This window comes from Sus scrofa, chromosome 3 (genome assembly GCF_054392235.1).
Source record: "Sus scrofa isolate SSC_HxYL_T2T_F1_AM1 chromosome 3, Sscrofa_HxYL_maternal_Yorkshire_Landrace_v2.0, whole genome shotgun sequence".
NCBI lineage: Eukaryota > Metazoa > Chordata > Mammalia > Artiodactyla > Suidae > Sus > Sus scrofa.
In genome coordinates this window covers 41978984-41997632 of record NC_139385.1, presented here as the reverse complement: position 1 = coordinate 41997632, position 18649 = coordinate 41978984, and the positions used below count along the sequence as shown (strand labels likewise).

Here is an 18649-nt window from a genome sequence, read left to right as displayed (position 1 = left end):
AAAAAAAAAAGAGAGAGAGAGAGAGATGGGGGAGATGCATGGTTTTCTCTTTTCTTGAAACACTGTGATGGTCATTCAGCAAGAAATTTTTTTTTTATTTAAATAAAGAAAAGGTCTGGAAAAGCTGATCCAGGCATGAGTCAAATTCTGCCTCACTTGTAGCTTATGAAGAATGAATTGTTCTGAGTGGTGGTGGTTCTTGTTTGTTTGTTTTGTTTTCTCTCACAAGTGACTACTTATTTGTCATTTGGGGGCCGAGTGTCGGAGATGCGAGCTGAGTTTCTTATTCTCCTTCACCAGGTGTGTGTTGTGTGTGTGCATTTTACAGGATTGGTCTGGTAACAGATTTCCCTTGTAACCTGTTCTGGCTTACTGATAAATATTATTTAGTTATTGTTTGTTTCCTTGTTTGTTTTCAGGAGATAGCATTCAAATAAAAGCGCTGAAGTGGTAACCTGTCGTTTCGATTTCCACTGTTGCACTGTCAAGGCAATTTTAAAAAACAGAAATCTAGCATGAAAGGCTTAGAAAAATGTCTCAATCATGTTTGGTTTGTGGGGGACACATCCACATCCTAGTTGGGTTTTGCCACTGAAGGAGTCGTGTGCCTTTATCAGCCAAAGACCTGGCTCTGTGATTTCATGTGAAAGACGGGATGCTCCCTGCGGTTTGAAGGGAGGGAGGCATTTGCTACATAAAACGTGCTTCTCTTTTTCGTCAGTATCATCATCGTTGTTGTTTTTTGTTGTTCAGCGTACTTGGGAAAAACCTCTCCTTATTTTCCTCCCTCGGATCGTTCTTCTAGTTCAACTCAGATCCGTGAACTTGTCATCGCTCTGGGGGAAAAAAGCCTCTGTGTTCAAAACCTCTGTTCTTTGACCTCTGCTGGTGTCTCCGCTTTAGCCCTCAGTGAGCATTGCCACGTCGACCTTTTTTTTTTTTTTTTTTCCTCTCCCCCTCCTCTGTTCCTGTGTACATTTTCTTTTACTGTGACTTTAGCTCCATTTCCACCTGGTTTATTTCTACCTGATTCAATATGATGAATTCCGCCAGTGGGGGACAGGCTATCTTGCTCATGATTTTGTTTCATTTCAGGGCAAGTTTTCATCTTTAAACTTGCTTGTCATGAAAGAGGTGTTTGGAAATACAGAATCACGAGAAGCATAAACTTCGCATAAACTTTGTAGAGACAGTTTTACCTAAAAATGCTGAATTCTCATGTCATTTCTTTTTAACAGTAGAGGTGGAAACAATTAAAATTTTGAATGTTTACAAATGCTGATTTTTAAGCACGAAGAATATTTGTCACGTGGGATCACGGCAGAATGGAAGTAACTGCCGGTGTTTGAGAGAAAGGAGTCTTATTTTGGTTTTTTATTTTGTGAGTGGATCCTGGCTAATTGTAAACAAATTTCAATGTTTTTAAGCAGTGGGGAGTAACAGTTTGCCAGATACAATTTTTCTCTGAGTTGCTAAGAGGTGCCCCTTGATTTTATTTATGAAGTTTGCTGGCTCTTAGACCTGTGCATCTTTGCAACTCCCAGCAGAGGGGAAGACACTACATGTTCCAGGCCCTCTCCCAGGCCCTGAAAGCTTGCTAACCTGATTCCTGGTAATTACTCCTTGACCTGCAAAAGCTGCATCCCTCAATTTCTATTTTCTTCATTCTGACCAATGCTTTTTTAGTGCTGTATGTTTTTATTAACTGCATTTATCAAACTGAAAAAAAAACAAGAACGGTTACTATCTCTTTGCCTTGTGTGCAAGTATTCTTTTACAAGTTCAATTCCAGTTTTGGGTTTTTTTTGTTTGTTTGTTTTTTGGTTTGCATTCAAAAAATGGCAGACTTGAAATTGGAACAGCTGGATCCATGCTGTTTAAGGAGATATGAATTAGTGAGCTGGCATTAACACTGTGGGGTTGGAGGGTTTTTCTCATTCTTTCTTCTTCTTCTTCTTCTTTTTTTTAAATGCAGAGGTTCTGCCGTTGCTTTCTAGTCTGTAAATAAAGATACTCTAAATGAAGCTGATATCTCTTTTAAGGAGCTCGTCTTGCTTTAGGAAAATGAGTCTCGGCTATATCCATGTATGAAAATAGTGTTTGCTGTTCTCTCATGGATGTAAAAATGGAAATGAAGAGACTTGGAAATCCGGTTAAACAGATTCCATATTCAGTTTATTCCCGTCCTTGTTTCTGAAATTTGTCAAGTAGGCTCTTTTCATGCACCTGTGTTAATAGCACAGGATTTCAGTGAGGACACTTTTAGGCTGGAAACTTTTTGCTGTGGGGGGGTGTGGGAGCAGGGGAGAGAGTCTTCTCGCTTCCCCTCTGTCGCCACTCAGGTCTTGTAGTACATTGGGTTGTCTCCTCAGGATGAGAAAGGCAGTGGGATGCTTAGCCATGGTCCTAATTAAAATCACAGTGGAGTGCCTAGATGCCAGTCTGATAATATAATTGCAGACGGACACCCCTGAAATCTTTTAGCCCCATCTAACATTTGTATAGTTTTTCCTTGGATTCCTCTTGGAAGCTTTTTTCCTACACACACACACACACAAAAAAAAACCACGTTATTTTCGTTGTGCTTCATTTCCCCTGGGTGAGGACAGCTTGGTGTACAGGGGAAAGCAAGTTGAGTTCCCTGGCACCCTCTGTTAACTTCTCAGCAGTTTTGATCCACTAAACTCGGGTACCATGGAAGAGAGAAACAGCGTCCCCTGGGGGCTCCCTGAGAAAGCAGAGAAGTCACTTTTCCCGAGGCCTTCATCTATGTGGGGTACTGGTTTACCCATGCTCTAGAATAAGATAAAGCCCTCTTGGACAGCACAACTGTGGCTATTTAATTCCATCAGCATCAGTCTTTCTGGGGATACAGTTGAGCTGTGCAGAACACACTGACAATCCACACTTGTTCATCTAATTTGGAGATAAGACACCACTCTCCCTAATCCCCCATGTCCTGGACCAAATGGTCTCCGGCTTAAACTCCACTGCAGTGAGTGTTCATTTTTTGACTCTGGAATCTTTTAATTTCTCTCTGCTTCTTTTCTCTCTTAAAATAGAGAACCATTTCCATTTTATTATTCCTACGCAAACATTCTCATTTGTGTACCAAGATCTCTTCCTCACTTCTTTTTACTCATGGTTAAAACACTGAAATCTTGATTTTAACTTTCTTATCATTGCATAGCTCCCTCCATCCTTTTATACACAGAGGTTTAAACACATGTCTCCTAGCTTAAAATGGCAGAAATATAGCAACAAGTGGAGAATTTCTGAGTGATTTTGTAAAGACAGGGGAGGGATACAGTCACTCCAATAGGCAGCATCACTGCTCTTGCCAAGGCAGTTCAATCACTTTAAAAACAAACCAACAAACAAACGAACAAACAAAAACTCATCCTTCTTTCTCCAGGATCCTGGCAGTCCTGTCTCTCCCACTGTGCCTAACCCTTGGCAAAAACTTCATCAACCAGAATAATCTATTGTCAGTCTGCTCTGAGGAAACTCATGAAGTGGCTGAGCACACCTGCAGCCTACTTTTTGCATTCGCATCTCATCCTGGGTGCTTGGGACCCTCCTCTGGATTCTCCACTTTCTTTCCTGAATGCCCGAAATTTTTCTGCTTTATGCTCTGCATTCTAGCCTTTCACTGATGACAGATGCTTAACTTATAGTTTCTACATGGAGTAGAGTTTACGCATAAATTATAGATATAAATGGTAGTGACTGGATCATCATGCCAATTTTATTTAAACCCTTTTAAGGTAGAAACATCCCTTCCCTTTATTGTACATTCACCTTCCTCCTTTATTTCGAGCAACACACATGCCCTTTGTAGTCAGATTAGTCCACGAGAAGAGAATAAATGTCATGACCTCTCCTCCCACCTAAGATACATACCTAAATATTAACCCTAGTTAAGTTCTTATAGCTCTTTTTCTAACACATACATATACATGCATATGCTTATGGTCTCACTATGGAGACAGCATTGATTGTAAGGATTAAAAGCCATGCTATTGATTTATTAAGAGGGTTTGCAGCTATTTGCTAGTTTGTTTCTGCTTTGAGTGTATGTGTGTGGTTCTGTGAAGAAGCCCAAATGCTCCTGTATTAAAATGTCGTATCCATTGCAAAATGTATTTCAAGTTCAGATACATTGAAACTGAAGAGGGAAAACAAGAAAGCCTCTGAGAGGGGATATTTGATTGGAAAAAAAAAATGAGATCACAGTTTTAGAACCTGGCGTTTTGTAACCCGCTTTTGTCGCTTAACATTTTGTGCCATAAACTGTTTTCCACACCTGTGTGGTTAATACTTGCCTAGATGGTATTCCAGCGTATGAATATGCCCTCACGTAGCCCGTGCTTGACCTGTGGCTGATTGTTGCTGCTGATAAAAATCTTTGCCAATACCTAGCATGGTGTTAACATATTCATTAAGCCAACACACATTTAGTCTGTTGATGATTTATTCAGCTTCTGTTGAACGCGCATGGTATACCAGTCATGGTACTGAGCTTTGGGGAGTGTACAGGTGAGTAAACAGTGTGCTGAAAACGGAGAGTTGATTGTTGACCTCAATCACCTGTTGACTGCAATTCACAAACGGGCTAATCCTTTGTTTCCGCTTCAGATATTTGCTCCTTTTGGCCCAATCTTACCTCAGAGCCTCTTCTTTTATTGTGGTTCCTCGTTCTGTTTTGCTGCACCAGAGACCCGAGGATAGTCTCTCTTATTTAAGTTGGTTGTGCTGTTGGATGATTCCTTGTTGTGGGAATTTGGGGCTAGAGACTGCTCACGGACCCTAGAGGAGTCGTGCTGTGGTTGTTCTTGCTGTGGCCGTTGTCGTTGCTGTTGGAAGGAGTTCAGTGCTCTACGCTGCAGCGGAGGGTCTCCATGTTTTTATGACTGGACTGCTTTGTAGCAAAATGCTTCAGGAATACAAAGATGACTCATTTTCCCCCAGTGAATTCTGATTCCGTAATTCATCTCTACTGACCTGATCAGTTCACCGAGCACCCATTTGGTCACCTATATCCGTATATTTTAGGGGCTGAGACAAATGGCCCCTGCCACCTCTGATTACTAGGATAAAGGTACTCACCCCTTAGCTTCCCGGACTGTAATTCATCCTGGAAGCCTGGCTACAGTCTGCATATCACCAGGGGCAGCTCAGAGCTCCAGGCATTCTCCACTCTCCCAGACATTCTAACAGCCACTCTCTTCCTCCAAACCCAGTCCCACTTCCTGTTCTACATTCCAAGAAAGGAACATCTGTCGTGTTGCTTCAAGATAATTATTCCACCTTTGCAAAGGACTCCTTTTCTAGCACCTTGAAGTCGGAGGGACTCAGTTCAGATTCTCCTCTGGTAGAAGAAGACTGATTGGCCCTTAGCAACCTCTCCACCTTCCAGAGGATGGGAGGAAACGTGGGTGGCTGGAGCATTAGTGAAGAGGAGCTCATTGATGACTTAAGTTTTCTCTCCCTCTGGCTTAACCATTCATGGCCTCTATGCAGGGCAGACTCTCTCTGGCCAAGGAGTAATACATTATTTTCCGCTTGAGCACCCAGAAGCCATTGATGTAAATTGATCAGCACTTTTTTTTTTGTATTTTTCTGAAATTCTGTTTACACACCCATTCCTCTTTGTCTGTACAGTGATTTGTATCATAAAGCCCCATCCATTTTTCTTTCCAATCTAATAATGACACTAAACTCATTGAATTCTTGTATCTAAAGATTCTTGTAAAAATAATGGTTCGACTCTATAGGGCAGCAAACACATAGCATTGCATCAGAGGAAACAAAATAAAAAACGAGCCAGTGTTTTCTCTCAGTAGGAAATTCTAGGCACTAGGTTTGGATTCCTTCCTGAAGTGTGTATATAATGTATTTAGAGCAAAGCCTGATGAGCATTAACATAAAAGGATTATGGAGGCTTTATGTTTAAGTTTTCAACATAGTCTTGGGCCAACTCTGCAGGTTCTTGATCTCCAGAGGATCAGGGAAAAAAAAAAAAAAGACTTAATGTGAAGCAGTCCTATTCTTAATTTTATATTTGCAGTGGTGTTTCATATGCCTTTAGAACATTTCACAAACCTTCAGACAAATACGTGATCAAACTATGCAGGTTTGACCGACGTATCCAAATTAGTTTCTGTATACACCTGATGTCCCCATTCAGAGAAGAACAAATTGAAAAATTGATATTCAATACCAACAAGATCATTTCGGGAAGCAACAGAGCATTGTTTTGACAACTAAGGAACATGAAGCTTTGAGGACAAGTAGAGAGAGAATTGTATATCGTGTTTTCCATGTATTATCCAAAAACGTCTTAAGGTGGAAATTCGAGAAAACAATTGGGAAGGAGAGGTAGGTGTAGGAAGAGGAAGATCTGGAAACGACTGCAGGGAATCAAATGCTATTTCACGTGGTGATACAGACTGGACTGAATACACCTACCTACGACGGAATATACCTGCATTCTGAGTCTGACCTTCCATGGGGCTTTATCATTTAGAGTCAGCCTTTCAAATTTTGTGGATGGGATTGACCCCCACCCCCCACCCCAGATACCTTGACATGCAGATGCTATATTCCTTTTGCAGCTTTTTTTTATTGCTCATATATAATTTATCCCATTCCACTGTCTGACCAGTAGATGGGTGGTATGGCTGACATGGAGATGCCTTTGACAGATGGAGATTTTAAGCGAGAGAGAGAGACAGAGAGAGAGAGAGAGAGAGGCACATGAGTGCTCTCTGCTTACATTTAAATAATTTGCTGTGGATAACATCTGCATTACCCCCTCTCTTTGATTGCCCAAATGACAAATGTTCATTGAAGAAAAATCTGTGTACTGTTAAAGAGTGACCTGCAGTTCTGTGACACGCTCATCTGTTTATTGACAAAGTTCATGGTTTTTGTTTCTGGTTAGAATGTTTTGTCTTAATAGAACCTGTGACAAAATGAAAATTTGGCTAAATCTTGGTCAGTGGTGTGAGACTGCATGCTTTCTTCTATTTGGCTGTTCCTTCTCTCTTTCTCTGGATCACCTTGTGAGTCCTTTCATGTGACAGAGGGGCCTGAGCCTTCTCTGTACTTGGCTGTCATCAAGCAGCCTAGGTGGGAGCTCAGGGTTTGTTTGTTTGTTTTTTTCCAATGAGGGTCATGTTTACAAGATCTCGGGGCATCACTAAACAATTAGAATTTCATTTTTTACATTTGTGTATTTGTTCAAAAATCATCAGAGAGTGTTTCCACCATGTTGGTTACTGTGTGTGCTCAGTGTTGGGGGAGCAGAGAGCTGTGGTATGGTCCTAGTCCTCCTGGGATTTGCATGTAGTTGAGGATGCAGATAAAACACAAGCACAAGTGGTAACACAGCAATAAAACCAGTAGATAAATGGTTTTAGCTGAGGCACGTGGCTGCAGAATGGAGTTTCAAAGGGGACTAAAGGGGCTCCCATATCTGAGAAATCCAAGGATGGATTTTCAAGGCCAGGTGGATGCAGGTGTTCAAGCCATGACACTGGGAATCCAACTCAGCTTCTTGGATCCCTTCTCCTGTGCTCCTCTTAGGAGGTGGCCACGGTATCATCAGTGGCTGAGGGCTGATGTCCACTCTCTTGCAGCCCCAAAGAATGGATCTCACTTATCCAAGATGTATTGTGTTCTGAGGCCCATTCTGTTGCATTTGAATTGAGTCACCTGCCTACCCGAACCAATTCCTGAGACCTAATGTCCACACCTATGTAACATACTTGCTGTTTGGAATCTGAGAAGAGGCTCAGCTCAAAAAAAAAAAAAAAAAAAAAAAGTCAGAGTTCCCGTCGTGGTAGCATCCATGAGGACATGGGTTTCATCCCTGGCCTCAATCAGTGGGTTAAGGATCTGGTGTTGCCACAAGCTGTGGTACAGGTCACCGACTAGGCTTGGATCCTGCATTGTTGTGGCTGTGGCTGGAGGCTACGGTTCTAATTGGACCCCCAGCCTGGGAACCCCTCTATATTGTGGGTGTGGCCCTAAAAGACAAAAAGACCAAACAAACAAACAAAAGAAATCCATGAACTGAGAGCTAGGGAGAGGCAGTTTCCCAGGAAATAGTCAAGAGCTGTTACCTGAAGGAGAAATGAGTACAGGTTGGGTAAAAACAACAGATGCCCACGTTACAAATAAATAAACATTATCATTATAGCTCTCGGCGTCTAATAAGACAGAAACAAAAAGAGTGCTTGCGTAGTGGAAAAACAGGAGGAATATTAGGAATGGGGACATCGAGCCAGACTTTTGCAAGAAGGGGTCTTCTCAGCTTCGGACCCTGAGGCTAAAAGGCTGCTCTCAGGGAGGAAGCTGCTAAAAGTTGAGATGGCAGTAAGGAGGATGTTGTGGGCAAGGAATTCCAGAAGGCCAGGTCAGCCAAGGTGCAGAGGGTGAGGAAGCAAGGCCAGAAAAGTGTCCCGCCACGGCAGGAGCCAGGTCAAGTAGGGGCAGAGCTGCGTTGCCCTTCACGCATCCTCAGTGATCCTCATCTCTCAAGCAGCATCCTAGAATTAAAACAAGGGGTGGCAGGGCGGGGGGTGGGGGGGCTGACCCTGCAGAGCCTGGGGAAAGACCAAGGGGGCGTGGGTTGCCTTTTTTTCCCCCCCTTATTTTAATTGAGACGTGTTTGAGAGACGAGTAGTCACTTTCCTCCCAGGATTTTAAGCATCTCTCCATCTGCTACAAAGAACCAAATTCCACCCACTTTGACTTCGTTACCACTTATCAAAGGCAGGTACCCAAAGGTACTAAACCCACCCCTTCCGAGCATCCAACTTTGATCCTTCCAGATCCTCAGACCCCTATTGCGAGTCCTCCGCCTATGCTGAATCAGCAGGATTCCTGTACGTATGTACCCAAAAAATCTCATAGGGGGCAGGGACATAAAGCCTCAACTGAAGAAAAAGAGAAAAGTGGAATATATTGAGACTTGGAGGTCTCCTGCAGAGCCTGGGGCGGGGAAATGGGCTGGGGGAATCCTTGAATCAATCACAGCTCTGTACACAATGGCCTGCTCTGCCCCATCACCCAGCACAGGGGGCGAACAATCAGAAATACCAAACAGTTTAATAACAGTGAGCGCAGTGAGGAATTTCAAGCCATCTTCAAGGGCGTTTGACTTAAATGAGCTCAGTGATGGAGTATTCAAGTAAAGAGAACGTTGTTAATGTGCTAAATTAAAAGGCTAATCAAAGAGGCAAGTGCTACAAATGAGAAGAGGAACACAATTAGTTAATGGAGGATTGAGAATCTGAGGGAAGGGAAACGATGCTTTTTTTCCCATACACACGTGTGTCCCATTTTCCCTGAAGCCCTCGGTGTTTTAAACCAATGAAAGGGGCCAAAAGTCCCACGCTGTTCTTTCATTTATAAAATTAAGCCGAAGCCAAAGGTAGCATACTTTGCAAAAGCAAAGGGATTTCACACACACACACACACACACACACACACACACACACACACACTACCTCTCTCTCTCTGTCTCTCTCTCTCTCTCACACACACACACACACACACAGAGACAGTCTTAAGACATGTACAGTGATTTATCAGATACAAATAATATCTGAGTTTCTTCTGAGGACCTAGGGCATTACAATGGTTAAGATGATAGACTTTGCAGTGAGGCAGACACATATTCAAAAATCAAGCCTTTCCTCAATTATCCACAGGTAACCCTCAATTTCTCCATCTTTAAAATGGGGCTGATACTGTTGCATGAGGTTGCTACCCTGCAGATAATTAAGCCGGGTTGGTGAGGGCCAGGCAGGTTGCTTACAGCCAGCATCCTCTTTCGATTAGTTGCCCTTTCTTTCTGGTTGGTCAATGCCAAGTTATACCGTGTGTTCCGTGTTTTGCACAGCAGCCTTGCTTTGGAACTTTCTCAGATAGTGGTGGCGAAGAACAAAGGAATCGTCTGAGAAAGGTACATAGAATCAAATGTCACAGGTAGAAGGCCTTTGGAAAAAGTGAGCTCTAACCACAGTTATCATTATTATTGAAATGACAGTATTATCGGCCTGAACCCAGCCAGAACCCAGATTGGGACTTGAACACATGTTTGAAATTGGAATTACTCACCCTGTGACTGGACTCACTGAGGTTCAGGTTGTTGATGCCTCTGCACAGAAGGCATTCAGCAGGAGACATAGTGATAGGCAAGAAATAGACTTACTAGGATAGGACTCTTGTGAGAGATGCAAGTGGGCAGGCACGGAAGCTCGGCCCCGAGGATCAGGTGGGTTTTATCCTCCAAGGGGAGTGAGGGTTGGAAAAGCCTGCCTCTTCCTTTCTGGGAGTAGTAGCTCCTCCTTAGTATCCGGTAAGGTATGTATTCAACTCTACAGAAATGTGGTCCTCAAACTCTTGCCCTTGGTCTGAATATGAATGCAGGCTTCATCCCATCTCCCACCCAACGACCTGAGGCAATTCTCCACTCATCAAGCAAGGCTGCCTTGTGCTCATGTCTTTCTTGAGCAATTTATTAACCTACAGTGAGCTCCCAATGTCCCCTAAGACTCCCTCTTTAAATATGGTCCTTTATCGGGACTTCTACAACTACCTGTGCCTATTCCATCTCTATCATTATTTTTAACTTTTTTTAATTGAAGCATAGAGTTGGTTGATGATGTTGTGTTGGTCTTAGATGTACAGGAAAATAGAATTATTATTATTGTAACAAAGAACATCTTCTGAATAAACATAGGTAAAGGATAAAGGCAGGTGTGAACAGTGCAGGACTTGTAACCGAGCAGGGCCCTGAGGGGCTCCTGGGCACATGTGCCTTTCTGTGGCCCCCATTTCTTGTTTTTAGGGGACTAAGCTTCAGCCTCCAGGACCTTCCCTGAGTTCCAAAGGGCAGGTTCAAACAGCTGCTAATCAGGGGGAGGGAGGGGATGCAGAGACCAGGGAAGAGCATCCAGAAACAATAGTGCAGACTTGGGGCAGGATCCTGGTTCCCCCTCAAGAGATACACAGAACAATATCTTTGAGCCCTTCTGCAGAACTAACTCCCAATAAGTGGAAGATGTTAATGACTTGATGGAGCATTCTTCGTTCCGGAAAGAAGGGGGGCCACCAGCACCGGTCCTGGGGCCACTAAACAGTGCAAGCTTGCCTCTACCCTGATCCCTATCTATGGCCTTAGTTTCTACTTCCCAAAACTGTAAAGCTGACACTGACAGCACTAATGCCCTGAACCAAGCCAGGACCCAGACTGGGACTTGAACCCATGTTTGAAATTAGAATCACTCACCTGATGTCTGGACTTAGTGAGGTTCAGGTTCTTTATGCCTCCATGCAGAAGGAATTCAGCAAGAGGCAAAATGATAGGCAAGAGATAGATTTATTAAGATAGGATGCTTATGCGAGATGCAAGCGGGCAGCTGCCGTGAGGATCTGGTGGGCTACAGTTTTATTATCCAAGGGGTGTGGGGGTTGGAAAGGCCCACCTCTTCCTCTTTCTTTGAGCAGTAGCTCCTCCTGAGTATCTGGTGAGGTGCATATTCAAGTCCACAGAAGGGCGGTGCTCAAACTCCAGCCCTTTGTCTGAATCTGAAGGCAGGCCTCATCCCATCCCCCATCCAATGTCTGGTGCCTCCACTAGTCAAGCAAGCCTGCCTTGTTCTGATGGCTTTCTTGAGCAATTATTAACTTACAGTGCTCTCCCAATATCCCCTAGACTTCCCCTTCTATCTATCCTTTACTGAGACTTCCACAACTACCTGCACCTACCCCATCCCTATCGAGACCACCTCCTACTCTCACCCAGAGGGGCACAGTCTTTGAGGCATTAGCTGTCTGTGGCCCCCTTTGTCTGGCAAAGCAATAAAAGCTATCTTTTCCTCCTTCACCCAAAACTCTATCTCTGCATTTCTGTTTGGCACCCGTGGGCAGGGGCCAAGTTTCGGCAGCTGACCGAGCCCTCTGTCTTGCTGCCGTGGAAAATGGATGCAAGAGCAGAGCAAAGAGTTTGGAGCCATCCAAGCCTGGGTTCAAACTCACTTTGTGCCAGCTTTTCATTGCGTGATCTTGAACATTTTATTAACCCCTCTTTAAAATGGGCACAAAACCTGTAGGTGCTTAAGGATGAAGTAGCAGGACCCTGTTTTGTGCCTGGCTCATTGCTTTGCACTGAAAAGTGAGAATTTATGCTTGGTGGGTTTTTTGTTTGTTTGTTTTGTTTTGTTTTGTTTTTGCCAGTTACTAAATAATTCTCAATAGAGGGGAAAAAGCTTCAGAGAAGCATGAGGTGAAGATAGAATAAAAGATATAAAAGCAGTTTTAAAATTGGGGCTTTAGGAGTTCTTGTCGTGGCGCAGCGGTTAACGAATCTGACTAGGAACCATGAGGTCGCGGGTTCGATCCTTGCCCTTGCTCAGTGGGTTAAGGATCCGGCATTGCCGTGAGCTGTGGTGTAGGTTGCAGACGCGGCTCAGATCCCGCGTTGCTGTGGCTCTGGCGTAGGCCAGGGGCTGCAGCTCCGATTTGACCCCTAGCCTGGGAACCTCCATATGCCGCGGGAGCGGCCCAAAGAAATAGCAAAAAAGACAAAAAAAAAAAAAAAAAAAAATGGGGCTTTACAGGAATGAGTCACTACTGGGTCTTAGCATCTGTGTTCTGAAAAATGGGTAGAAGAAAATGCCCAGGAAAAATGTTTTTGTGTTTTTTTGTTTTTGTTTTTGTCTTTTGTCTTTTGAGGGCCACACCCGAGGCATATGGAGTTTCCCAGGCTAGGGGTTCAATGGGAGCTGCAGCCTATGCCACAGCCACAGCAACGCCAGATCCAAGCCTACACCATAGCTCATGGCAACACCAGATCCTTAACCCACTGAGCGAAGCCAGGGGTCGAACACACAACCTCATGGTTCCTAGTCAGATTCATTTCCGCTGCGCCATGGTGGCAACTCCAGGAAAAGTGTTCTTTTAAAAAAGAACAATGGGTACTTTCTTTATGAAAATGAAAATGAAGTTTGGACATTATTAAGAAATCAAAATGTGAATAAAAACAACAATCTCTGAATCTATCACTCACCACTCTTAATATTTTGTTACATTCCTCTGTCTTTTAAAATATCTATATGTTTGAATTTATCTGGATCTCCTTTTCCACCAAAATTGGAATCATATTGGAAATATATTTTCATACAAATTGCTTTAGGAACATTTTCTGATATTAACTACATTTATTTGAAAATATGAGGTTTTAAAGGTTGTATCTTTTTTTTTTTTTGAAGCATTAGGATATACCATAATTTGCCTACCCATTTTATTGTTGGATATCAGGTTTTTTTTAGTTCATTTTAACATAGCTCATGATAAATATTAATGAAATGAGCAACAACAACTTTTACAATGTACACTGTGGGCAAAGGAGAGTGAACAGATAATTCAGACAGAAAATAAAACGGACATAACTATAGGACATTATGTTCATCCTCCCCAATGTCAAATAAATGCAAACTGAAACAAACGTTTTGCTAAATTAAGAGAAATTTAAAGGGATAGTACCCCAAGTACTTGCCAGAGTTTGAGGGTACTTCTTCTCATGCCATTTTGATGGAACTCGAAACTGCCTAACGTTTTTAAAGATTAGTTTTGCAAGTATAAAGATTGTTTTTAAAGGAGAGAGACATGTACTTTTTGATCTGAGAAAGGATTATATCCCAAGGAAATAAACATCGGACATGGGGAAAATATTATGGGCAAGGATCTCTGATACTGTGTTATTTACATATTCTAAATATCTTCTCACGTTTTTGTTGAGAAGAGAATAAAAGCCAGTAATCTCATGATACCTTATTTTTTTAGAGAAGAGATGGTGCCTTCCTTCAGTGGTGTACCCAGGCTTAAAACAGTCAGAGCTGTCTATGCAGAGATCTCTTGGCCTGTGTAGGACTCATTCCCATGGCCAGGAATTTATTCTTTCTGCACCAGCATGGCACCAATGGAAAGTCAGGCAGTGCTGTGCCAACCCTCCGTTAGCCTGGAGACATTTATCATGGACCATTGTGCCTGGAGAATGCACTATTCATTGAAGGTAAGACAGAATCATTCAGGGGAAAGAAATTAATACTCATATGTGATGGAAGGAGATCTCTGAGTTACATTCCAGGGTGTTGGTAATAGCAGTTGTAGAATATGACAGTGCATATATGTGTGACACCAGAGACTTTTAGGCGGAAGAAAGAGCCTTGGAGCCAGAAAAAATGATGTACCCATTTATACAATTGGAAGCATTTGTGGCAGGGAAGCAGATCACATATCGAAAAGTGACACGTTTTGAAACGATCATATGACAGTTGTTAAGACTAAGATAAGAGTGTATTATAAGGTTATCAGCAGATGCATTTTTGGTGAGAGCAAGACTTTAAGATATGTAGAGTTGGTATTTAATGTATGACATGTATTTTTCAATGTTTGCTTGCCACCGAAGATAAATTCAGGCATGGCTCCCAAGCCTGTCCCTGCTCCCAGCCTCTCTTGATGTCAGAACTTGACTGATACTCAGAAATCAAGACGTTGGATTGTCTGACTTTTAAACAAGTATCATTTGCCTTTGGTCTGTCTGTATCCAGTGTCCAGGGATTGTACGATTGAGGAACAGCGGTACGGCATTGATAAAAGGATGAAACCAAGTCTTTGCTCCCCTGACCAAGCTGTGTGCCAAAGCCTGGAGCTGCAGCCTCCCAGGGGCCAGGGTGTGATTTTATTTGCACATGCATTAGATAAAACTGCCAATTCTTGCACCCAAGGGAGCCGGTCCTACCCAAAGGAGGACACCTTTCTCTAACTCCCAACAACACAGTGTTGGCAAGCAAAGACCTGACAGAATCTACTCTTCCTCTCCTTGGAAAGAAATATTCCTCTTGATTTGGGTCACTGGATTCTAGTTCAGCTGCTATTTGCAGGGATTTTCCCCACAGAAATTCAAATTTTAGAGGAGATGAAAAAGGCCTACTTTGATTCTAACTTTGCAGAGGAACCCTGGTCTCTGTATATCCACAGACTACTGGATTCCTTTAGCCTATATGTACCGAGGGATCCAATATTGAGCCTAAATCTTACTTGAAAGCCTTAGAACTGTCTTTAGTGAAGTGTTAAATAGTAGCCTTCAAGCATTTCCTTTTTTTAGATGGCTTCACAGGATTTAAAGGAAGAATAAAACATGCCAGGATATTTATGAATCATGAGATTTAATAGAGACCAAAGTAGATCTTATTATTGATGTGCTTACTGCTTCATTAAATTCCCCTTAAGGTTTGCGGCATGGATATGGATCATTTGCAATAATAATTATGCAGTGATCGATTGATTGGGTCTGACATTGCACTTGTCACCTTGAAATGCAAAATTCATCTATTTTCAACAGTGTGAACATTTCTCGCTAATCTTGCACACCAGCATGCAATAGTTTATTTTATGGAGAAAGTACAATTTATAAAGTTGGGAGACTTAACATTAACCTTTTGCTAAAAAATGAAGTATCACTTGTCATTTTACAAAGAAATGAAAACCATCCAACCAGCAATTTTTTTGAGATTAGAAAACACGGTCTAATTTCAGAAGAACTTTTCAAACCAAAAATGCATGTACTTCAACTGAGTGCTACAAGTGTGTTGTCAATGCTGCAGCTGATTGAACCTTCCCCATGGAGCATGGATGACACAGATGCAAGTTTGAGCCTAACTCTTCTTGTGTGTGTGGACACACACACACACACACACACACACACCTCTCTCTCTCTCCCTGCCCCTCACTCTCTCCCTCTCTTTCCCTTTCTCCCTCTGTCCTCTCTCTCTTCCTTCCTTCTTTTTTCCTTTCTCCATGTCTAACTCTCGCCCTCATTCCCTCTGCCTCTAAAAAGATAATGGAAAACCCTGTTTCTGAAAAGCGTGGGTGCTTTCCAAGTCTTCTGCACAAGATGTTACTGTATGTTATAGCATTTGAAGAGTCATGCATTGCCTTCCAAGTTGTGATGTTTTTTAAACAGGGCATGGAAAACCAGTGACCTCATTCTCCTGCATTTGTACCAATTCTGATTTCCGACAGAACGTGAACACTCCGGAGTTCATGATGTGCCCGGTCTCAATTCAGTTTGGCAATGAATAAGCATTTATAGAAATGCTCAGGAAGGGCCAGGCATTGGGTCCAATGCTGAGGATGAAACAGCAAATGAAGCTGGCTGGGCCTTTTTTTACATGGAGCTTACATTCTAGTAAGGAAGGAGCCTATCTTCAGTCCTACTGAATTTGGAAATGCAGTGTGAGAGTTGGTGTCAAAGAGATTCATTGCTAAGTTAAGAAATGGCAGATGAGAAAAAGGCACATATACCAAGGTCCTATTGGAACTATATCGCAAATACTACTGATACGAAGAAAGGTATTATTATCCCCACTCTGCATGTGATGATGTTGAGGACTAGACACGTTAAAGTCCCTTAAATATATGAGCTAATGAGTGGCAGGGAGCCGGGATTTGAACCCAGAAAGTCAATCCCCAGATTGACCTTGCAGCAATTCATTTCTTCGTCTTTTTTTTTTTTTTTTTTTTGTCCTTTTAGGACCATACCTGCAGCATATAGAGGTTCCCAGGATAAGGGTCCAGTCGGAGCTGTAGCTGCTGGCCTACACCACAGCCACAGCAACACCAGATCCGAGCCACATCTGGAACCTACACCACAGCTTACCACCACTCCAGATCCTCAACCTACTGAGCAAGGCCAGGGATTGAACCCACAACCTCATGGTTCCTAGTTGGATTCGTTTCTGCTGCTTCACGATGGGAACTCCCAGTAATTCATTTCTGAAAGTGTGTATATACACCAAGATGGTAGCAGTCATTGGTATGGCTAACTGTTACTGTCTTCTTTTTTGCCTCTCTGTAGTGTCTAGTTGTATCTGTTAGGTATATGTGATATTTACATAATAAAAGTAATTTAAAAAAATATAACTAAACAAAGGAATATGCCTCGTATTCTAACCAGCAAGCATAGTGGTATCAGAATGTGTACAAAAATACCTCCAAGGTGCTGAACAATATTTCGGAAGTCTCCAGTCCTGCAACCTAAAATGCATTTGACTCTAAGCCATGAGAAACTACCAAAGCCTAATGGTACATTTGCAAAAGCTCTTCATGAGTATGGCAACACTCAAAACAGCTGTTTCTGTTTGCTGACCTGCGTCTCTCTTTCCAACATGCTTGGACACTTAGAATCTGTCAACCATCTGCTGGTTAAGACGACTTTGCCCCTTATTCTGTAATAACAAGAGTGAAAACAGAATTTAACCTTCCTCTTATGTTTTTCACATATAAAATCTAAAATCATTCGTTGAACAAAGCACTTCCATAAGATAAGTAGTTTTAGGAATATATACATACATACATACATATGTATGTGTGTGTATGTATATATATATATCTATCTTTGGAATCCCTTTCAAAATATTTCCTAAATTTATATTGAAATTACAGCCAAGTTTAATAATAAAGACAGCATTCTTATATTGGCTGTCAGGTGCTATACTGAAGACTTTGCATTTTTTACCTCTAAACTCTGTCCCCATCTCCCCTCCCACACCCTGCAGTGGAATTGAGGGTATGATGTGGTACCAACAGTTACTGTGGCTTCTCATGGGGGAGAACCAGTGTGACTTGAAAAAGCTTCTGAATGGATCTAGCCCCTCGCTCCATCCCTATTAGGAGATTATGCCCCTCTGATTCGAACCTCCTGTCCTGCATCTGAGATGGAGGGAAATGATACTTAAGTCAGAGCTCAGGGATTTAGAAAACTGAACATCGTGTCCAAGATCTGGTTTGCCTGGCTTCTACAGAAAGGTTCAAATGGGATGAGGATGTTGGTCTTCGAGTCAAGTCAGGGTCTCTCTCTACCAGATCACTGACTCCTTGGTGTGGCTGTTTAAGGTTCAAATGGGATGAGGATGTTGGTCTTCGAGTCAAGTCAGGGTCTCTCTCTACCAGATCACTGACTCCTTGGTGTGGCTGTTTAAACTCTGACAACAAAACGCAAGTATTTTTCATGGTGGTTTTCTGTTCATGGTCAACAGCGGTAAGGAGGGTAAACTAAGGGACTCTAATACTTCCTTCAACCATTACTCTTTGGTTGAGTATGTCTCTGCTTTGTTTCCATTATGAGTGACAAAAATAACCACCTCAAAGAGGCTTAGACAAAAATCACACTTAAACAGAGAATTTACTGACATACAAAATTGAAAAACCCAAGAGGTAGATATCAGACACAGCTATACCCAGAAATTCAGGTAATAGTCCCAGAAATATGTCTTTGCTTTTCTCAGCTCTGTTTTCTCTGATGCAGACTTTGGTCCCAGATATGCCTTTCTTCCTGGTGGCCACCAGCAATTTCAAGGCTTATGTTTTCCTGGCTGTACCTCTAGCTGAAAGAGGATATCTCTGCCCCCAAAGTCTTTAGGTTTTAGCAAAAGTCCCAAGACTACTTCTCATTGGTTCACCTTAGGATACACACCTGAGCATTAGCCAATCACATCGGTCTGGCAGTAGTATATGGCGAATTGTCAGCTCTGCATCTCACCACCACCCATGGAGCCAAGAGCTTTCATTT

At 42.5% G+C, this 18649-nt stretch overlaps 1 protein-coding gene and 1 long non-coding RNA gene across 28 annotated transcripts in view; both read left to right on the top strand.

Moving 5' to 3' along the window:
- RBFOX1 (RNA binding fox-1 homolog 1) overlaps positions 1-18649 on the top strand; it is a 2264635-nt gene that overhangs the window by 1644692 nt on the left and 601294 nt on the right. The window lies entirely within an intron of this gene.
- On the top strand, positions 162-8071 carry LOC146404561 (uncharacterized). Its single transcript, XR_014840859.1, has 2 exons — positions 162-6293; positions 6738-8071. It is a non-coding gene; the product is annotated as an uncharacterized LOC146404561 (long non-coding RNA).